This window comes from Temnothorax nylanderi, unplaced genomic scaffold (genome assembly GCF_030848795.1).
Source record: "Temnothorax nylanderi isolate EJ_2023f unplaced genomic scaffold, tnyl_v1.0 TNYL_tig1361_pilon, whole genome shotgun sequence".
Classification (NCBI taxonomy): Eukaryota; Metazoa; Arthropoda; class Insecta; order Hymenoptera; family Formicidae; genus Temnothorax; species Temnothorax nylanderi.
In genome coordinates, this window is record NW_027250423.1 from 10903 (window position 1) to 19884 (window position 8982).

General features: G+C 36.0%; 1 pseudogene; it reads left to right on the plus strand.

The window, feature by feature from the left end:
* Positions 1-610: 610 nt before the first annotated feature.
* LOC139787248 (uncharacterized) lies at positions 611-8937 on the plus strand (annotated as a pseudogene).
* Positions 8938-8982: the final 45 nt, after the last annotated feature.

The following is an 8982-nucleotide window of genomic DNA, read 5'->3' on the forward strand; positions in this document are numbered from 1 at the left end:
ATTGCTCAAATCTGCTGTCTCCATGTGCTATCCCTTCCTCAATATGTAGATATGTTTTAATCTAATTTCTCTCACACATATTTACGAACATTTCCTCTTCCTACTTTCTACGCGTATAATGCAGTGCCTCCTCTTTCGCTAAAAAGCGCGAAGCGTGCAAACGTGTGTACTCGATACTGTGATGCTTTTAAAAGGGTAGAACGGAAAAAAGGACGTGTACGTGGTAAAGCTTAGCGAGTCACAAACTATATCATCGTACGATAATACGTGTGTACTCGAAATATTGCGTAATCGATTTGATAATAATACGAGAAAAATTTATACGTCAAGTGTATAGTGTATAACACTCGACGTCTGAGGGTGCGGCCCCATGGACTGATATTTTCCGCGTAACCAATCACAAGCGTGAATATGCGTAACAAAAAATGCGAAACGTCTCTGATTGGTTACGCGATACGCGTTACGCGGAAACTATCAGTCCAAGTGGTCTTGATAGTTTCATAAAATAAATATTTTACCGCACGGGCGTAGCACTTGCTTTTTACGTTCAATCGATCGAGCGATATTAGAAATAATGCATACGGAACTGGTGCTGACAGTGCTACATCAACGTGCCGACACGTAAGTAACACGTGGATGTGATCGCGAGTGCGTATAAAACGATTGTCCGATTTGCTTCGATCGTCTGTCGCATATCTGAGAGACCATCTCGGACTTGAAATATTAAACGGTAGATTATTAGATCAGACACCTTCCAAAATCCGTGATTGCGAACAAGTCATTCGCCGAAAGGTTTAAATTAAGCTTTCAAAAAGTCGTTTTTTTCGAGATTTTTATTATAGATAAACACGTATACGTATATATCTATATTTTATTATCTATTTATACATATAATATATACATATATCACATATAATATATATATCACTATACATATATATAATGTATATATCACAACTCAAAAAATTTCGATTTTGAGTTAATAAAAAATCTGCCTAAAATGTTACCTATACGTGCTATAATAGTCTCACAAGTCTATGGGTGCATTATTCCGTTTCACGCATGATATCGTTTATCCTTATTTAACATTCGGTGAACAACAAGGATAAATGATGCATTATGCGCATCATGCGTGAAATGGATGCACGTAGACGTATATAATAGACTGAGCATTCCCATTTTGGAGAGCTTCCGGTAAGATATGAAGGCCAGCAGATATGCTTGCGGAGACGCTTTCTTTTTCTAATCGACACAATTTCCGCAAGCATATCTTTTGTCCTTCGGTGAGCCTATTCTGTAATAACTCTTAACGACAGTTTCGTTATCGTTACCTGTATTGTCGTTGCGTAGCTTTTTTACCATAAATATCTGCGCAACGCAAATATAACGATAACGAAACTGTCGTTAAGAGTTATAGGCCCACAGATCTTGCCGGAAGCTCTACAATGGCAATGTTTGTCAGTCTACTTATATACATCTATGGGATAATGCGCCCTTTATGCGAAATCCGCTGCACGGGGCAGAAGTGTCGTTACTCGTTTAAATTGTCATAAGTGAATTGACAAGTGAATCACAGCAGACCTCTTCAAGTAACAGTACAAGTTTCCTCATAACAAAATATCGCAATTGTAATTGCGTTATAGTTATATCAAAATTCATGTGAAATCTGGAAGACACGAATACCTTATTCGCGAAATTCTTCGGAACGTGAATTTTAGTGGTCAATCATCAACGGGACCGTCTCGTGAAGCGGGGGGCGAACGCGAAAAATTTCTATATACGCAACTCGACGGAGGAAATATGTATGCCCTTGTACTCTTTATAGATGTAAGATTGAACTTCAGTCGTATGACGTCGCGGTCATCCATCGATCGTGCCCGGACTTTCGACGTGTTTGTCGCTCGCGGACCTCGCGGTACGCGGCTGTGCATCTGTCGAAACGTGAGAGGATCTCTCGTACGATCGGACGGGTTAGTGGTGTCCAGCATCCGGTTTACGTTCGACGGTCAAATGGTCAAATTTGATAACGCCCGTAACGCTCGTGAGAAGGAGAAACATACGTCTTAACTTCCCGTTCGCGTTAAATCATCAATCGTACGTCGGCTCAACCATCGCGTGCAAAGAACGTACGTTAATTGAACAAACACTGCAGTTCTTATTTCTAGTTTCACAATTCCTTTCTTTGTCAGTCAAGTTATTTTTTGATATATTGAAAAATAATTTTACTAGCAGAGAAATTTTCCAAACCCTTCCCCAAAGATTTTCGAACCTTATTTAATACACACAAAGTTTGATAGAAAACTTTTTGCATATATATATATTAAATGCAAATATATAATATCAAACAACTTCGATTTTCTAACTTTATTTAATACATCTCATTAAACTTTCTATAGAAATTTAATATATTAAATAAGAAATTAATATCTTAATATCTGTAATATCTATCTTAAAATATAAGATTAATAATCTGCCAATAAAAGATTATCTTTATTTATTTAATAGAAATAATAATATTAAATAAAATTATTTAGAAAATAGAAATCGTGTGGGATAAAAATTTGATAAATTGAAAAAAAGGATTGAAAATTTCCTTTTCCCCGAGAAAGATCACCAAGTATCCCTGCAGGACACGACCGTCCCGAACAGCATTAATGCATTCCGCTGTACCCTCACACCTGCACACACGCACGCATAGGCACGTGCGCGCGCCGTGTATACATGTATGCATGCGGAGATTGCGGAATTTGTGGACAGTGGAGTCAGTGGAGAGCCGAGCGGGCCAACGGGCGTCTCTCTCACGGTGGCTCATCTCGCAAACGGAACGGAGGCGCAACGGAGCTCCGATTTTCGCCGGAGTAGAGCGAGAATGGTGAGACGTCCGCGTCTGTTCGGAATGCCGATGCGTCGCGACGCGCTCCGCTGGACCCTCTAGAGATTCTCGCAATTGTGCAAACGACAGAGACGAGAGAGAGAGAGAGAGGAGAGAGAGAGAGAGAGATGAGAGATGGAAGTGAGGAGGAGAGAGAGAGAGAGAGAGAGAGAGAGAGAGAGAGAGAGAGAGAGAAAGAGAGGCGACGCGTGTGCGTGCACTCTGCACTGCGTGCGTGAGGTCGTTGCATCGATGGGAACTCCGTCGTACTCTGTCTCTCGTTGCCATTCAGCCATTTACCGTGCCATGCGTTTTCACCCGCCGAGCTGCCGCTCATCCGTCGTAAATTGAACGTTACTAATTAACGCCGGAATTCCTCGTCAGTGCATCATCAGAATCACACCTGGCCGTCAGTTATGCGGAGGTAGAGCTAAAGGTTATCTTATCTTGCGACACACGTGCGAGATGCATCCGCAAACAATTGCTGTGCATACGTGCGGAAATTAAATGATAAGATTGATAAGACGGCAAACGTATACGATATTGAAGTTTAATCTGCATATTGTAATTTGCGTCATTCGACATGAGAGACCAGGTCTCGTCATTATCTTCTTGACACGTCATTGTTTGGCTGTTTAAATATTCATGCGGTACACATGCAGTTCTTGCAAGTGACTTGTGATGCTAAACGAACTGCCAGTTTCCTTATTATTTGGTATAAATTTGATGCAAGTACTAAGTTTCTCTTGGACATTACATTGTAAAGAAACATGTCAATTATATATTTAATTCAATATACATATATTAATTCAATTCCTTCTTGTTGGAATTGAATTAAGGCTGGGATAGATAAAACATTTTGCATTAAGATACCTATATGCAAAATAATAGTATAGTGAACATTGATATATAAATATATGTTATATTTTATTTAAAAATATATTGTTATGTTACAAGCTGCAATATCGATGCAATTTAAAACAACATCCAGGATAATATTATCGGACTATTTCAGGGTTCAACAGGATAAGTTTCAATGGTATTGAAATTGTAGTGACAGAAGAAAAATATTCACATCTGTGATATTCGGCAATACATCATACCATTATCATACCATATATTATGATAAGTGAAAGCCCGTGTCTGTCTCGTACAGCAGCCAACAACACAACAGTGCTCTCTGATGCAGTCAGTCTCGCGTATCAGTTTGAGTTGGGATCAACGTCATTCTTATACTAACAATCATATGCCTGAATATGTAAGAAGATATGTCTTTGGCATGCCTAAATAATTTCATTAACTTGTTTAGATTGAGATTACATTAATCCTTAATCTCGTTATATTACTCGTTATATTACTTTTGGAGCAAATGATCAAACAGTGAACTGTGCATTATCAATTTATTCTGACATATCATAAACGTTTTATTTTAATTTTTTTTAATTCTTTTGTGATATTTCCGAGAACAATAAAAGCAGTGCTCGTGTTTTTTAATAGACGAGAAAAAATTAAATTTATGGTAAAGAATTACATTGCACAAAATTATGTTTATTTAGTCTCAATTAATCTAAAGCTGATGATGTTTTATACTTGACAGAAATAAACTGAACAAACATGAGGGTGACAGCGTGCCATTTTCGACGCTGCGTAATAGCAGGACTGTCCGCAGCACTTTTATTTTGCGTCATTCAAGTAATACGAATAGAGTTAGGATTTAATGAATCTGATATGTCAATTTAAACAAATTGTGAGTGATATTTTTAGTATTTTTACTTCAGTGCCAAATGTTGATGTACATTTTTACATTCTCTGATTTTTAAATACTTTCAGAATGTACATATCACAATTGATCAAAGAATCAGAACAGTCTTATGTGAGGTACGTATATGATATTCTCCCTTTAACAAGTGAGCTGAATTGCACATAACATTCCAGTTAATATTTTGTATTTGGCAAGAAAAAAGCAAAGCACATTATGCATGTCAGCTTTACACTTGTTATTTATAATTCTGATTATGTATTTATTATTCATTACTTTTTATTAATTGTACAGAGATGGTATTGTTGCGTGCAAGTTACCTCAGTTGAATATCTCTCGTCCGGAAATAATGAAGTTCATACATGATGTGCCACCCTTATCTTGTGGACCAGGAGATTGGGTCATAGTGGAAGGTTCAAGACTTGTTATTACTAACAAAGCGAAGACGAAACACGGACAAATAAGATGCATCTTCAGTGGTAAGTTAAAAATAATATTCCCTATATACTGTTATATGAATAAAATATCGTAATGATTTCCAATAATTAGCGCAAAATTATCGCACAATCATTTAACATTATTCTATTTAGTAATCCATACTGTTATCTTTTTTCAGAAATTATTAGAACAGATGACTACGATACAAAATTGTTGGACGGTATAGAGGCTGATGATTTTTACATTTTGAGGGAGAGCGATTTTGCAGACGTCAGATGCAAGTCGAAAAGTGGAGATGTGTTAGTTAATTTGCTTATTTACTTTCAAAAACGTACCCACTATTATTCCACTGATAGTGAATATGTTTAGGTGGCACAGTATACTCGCTGGCGTGGAAATATGATCCGTATATCAAACAGAAGCACAATTGGGAGAACGTGCCGGACACGGGCCTAAAATTGAACGTGCTTATGTTCGGCTTCGATTCGCTGTCACGAAACACGTTTGTTCGCAAACTCCCCAGGACTTATCGTTTCATAAAACAACTGAATGCTCTGGTGCTAGAGGGATACAACATTGTAGGGGATGGCACACCGCAGGCACTTATTCCGATCCTAACCGGCAAGATCGAACTTGAATTACGGAAACGCGGAAACGAATTCACAATGCGAATTACGTTAACGTATATCCTATGATATGGAATAAATATGAAGAACACGGATACATAACAAGTTTTATGGAAGATGTACCGCATATCGGAACGTTTACTTATCGCCTGAAAGGATTTGATAAGCAACCGACTCACCACTATATGCGCACCTATTATCTAGCCGCTTCTCCATACTTTAAAACATATAATAAATTCTGCATAGCTGGCACTCCACGTCATATGGTATTAAATGCAATATAAATTTATATGAATTTACTGATAAGATAAAAAAAAAAGCAACGTCAAAAAAAAGCTGAAAATATGCTTCAAAATTTTGATTTGTGTTAGATCGCAATACAATTCAAACTTGTTAAAGCTATATATTATTAGAGCAAACGAAATTTCTTTTTGATTGATATCCTTGTTAAACTTTTATTTGGTTCTGTAATTATTGAGGCATATGTATTTATGTAGGTGATGATGAATTACATAAAAACGATATTCAACACGTATAAAAAGCAGCCAAAATTCGCGTTTGGATTTCATGGAGAACTTTCTCACGGACTCTTACAACGTATATCGGGGCAGTGGACGATGATTATATTCTTGGGTGAAAGATCTTTATGATCTCGGACATTTGAACAATACCATTTTAATTTTGATGAGCGATCATGGACACAGGTTGAATGCCTCTTATATATAAATAGTGTAATGCTCTATATCTTTTACACTTCATACATACGCAACCAAGCATTATTTCCGTTTTATAGATTCGCAGACATTCGTAACACTTTGCAAGGCAAGCAAGAGGAAAGATTACCGTTTTTTCTCTTCATTTTTCCACCTTGGTTCAAGCAAGCCCACCCACAAGCATACGCAAACTTTGTGTACAACACACAATACTTAACATCACCATTTGACATACACAAGACGTTGGAGAACATACTTGACTTTGATACACCAAAAGATGGGGATCGTCGTCAAAGAGCCATCAGTTTGTTTGATAAGGTAAGTCTGATAAGTTAATGCCAAAAATTAATTCACCAGTTTAATTTTGTTCTATTAATAGAGTACAAACATGAAAAAGAACTCGTCAAATGTAAAATTATACCTTATCTGCAATAAGATAAAGATCATTATTAATGTATTTTATATCTGAATTTAAACTCAACGCAATTATATCAGTATTAATCCTTTGTAATCATATAATGTATATTAATTACAGTTGTGTGTACTTTATAAATCTAATTTTCATGCATTATAATGTCTTTTATAAATATCAGAATTAAGATGATCTGTTATCATTCATAGCTAACGTATTTAACTTTTGTCAATTTGAGATAAAATGTTAACATCTACATTTAAAAAAAAAATGTAAATATAAGTCGTATACTAAAACAAAAGGAAAACTAATCAGGTCCAAGTTTTTTTTACCATTTGATATTTTGATAACTGACAATTCTTATAATGCAAAGGACTAATGCAAAAAAAACGCCACTCTTTTATGTAGTAGCAGCTGTAATTCATTGTAGTAATTATGCGAAACATTGGTTGACTCATGCACGCATACTATCTAATAGCAGTAATTCGGGACGATACGATTCCAAGAATACTTCACAAGTACGAGATAAAACGTTACACTTGAGTAAATATCAAGATCATAATTAAATGTCTTTTTAATTATAAATCTAAAATTATACGACCAAAAATCTGCGCGAAGAGAAAATTACGATTATTGAATGAGATTATCAACAAGAGAAGATACACAATTTCCATCTCATTACGATACTGTAGTAATTAAACATTCTTTTATGAAAACGTAGTTAAAAACACGATAATATCTTTCGATATACGGTTTTAGAACTGACGTAAGCACAAGGCACTTTATCTTGACTATTACTCATCGAAACAAACGCCTTATCGAGTAGTCGAGTTTTCTTAAAAATTAAAAAAGTTATCTGCGATATGAAATAATGGATTATAAATCTTCTAAAGAGTTTCAGAAACAGATAAGTTACCGTAAATCACTTAATCTTTCTTGAAAATACGAAAGCGGATATTAAGTATTAATAAAAAACACAATAAAGCGAAGTGAATATATAAACACATGTCCAAAGTCATCCACATCACGTGTACGTTTACAGATTAATTTTTATCTTAAAAAAAAAATTTCGAGAACTTTGGGCAAATCTTGGGAAACAGATTAGCCGCGAAATGTATCACTTGTAGCACAACACGAGCTCTGACTAACACTGGTGAATAAAATGTCGCTCTGTCTGTAGAATATCCCCACTACTTCGTACTTCGAGATTGCGACTTGCGACTCATTTACTGATCGTATCGGTTCTTTTTCACAGAGATAATTCTGTTCCTACTTTATGATTAACACACACAGCGCGATCTTCAACTACTTTTAGAAACTACATAACGAATTGTTGAATCAACTGTAATTACTGCATAACTATAACGACAAAATTTACAAATTTGTAACTTTTCTCACGATTAAATGTATGAGAAAAGAAAACGAGAGTAAAATTAATGTGATACTTTAGGTGCCTCTAGATAGAACATGTGCAGATGCCTTCATAGAGCCTCATTGGTGTGCTTGTCTCGGGTGGAAAGAAGTTTCAATTGACGACACGAACGTTGTGGCCGCTGCCAACTACTTTGTTCAATTCCTTAATGGCTACACCGAGGATCATCACGATATATGCGCGATACTACATTTGGACGAAATCTTATGGGCTGCTAAGCTCATACCCACCAAAGGTACACTGTGTGCAAAATGTATCGTTTATCATATTATATTTATAGACAAAACTAATATCTGTGATATCTTAGGTTACTTAACTTCCGAAAATCCGGAGATCAAGACGGTTTTATAGGTGATTTCAGTGCCAAAACTAAAGTAATGACTGAGATTTATCAATTGAAAGTAAGAACAGTACCAGGTGACGCGTTGTTCGAAGTTAGCATTATTCAGGATCTTTTGAAGAATACTTTTCATACTAAGGTAAGTTCAGGGAAGCGATTTGACTGAGGGAGATACAAGTATTTTATGAAAATCAATGTCGTTTTACAGATCTCCGATGTTAGCAGAATTAATATGTATGGGTCTCAGGCGAGATGCGTGGGAAAACTCGCTGTTTCATTTACGCAAATATTGTTATTGCAAGGAATAGGTGACGCTTACCTAGCATAATTTTCAACATTGGTCATACAAGACAGTGGTGGATCGAACCATCAATCAAAATAAATCTTGAT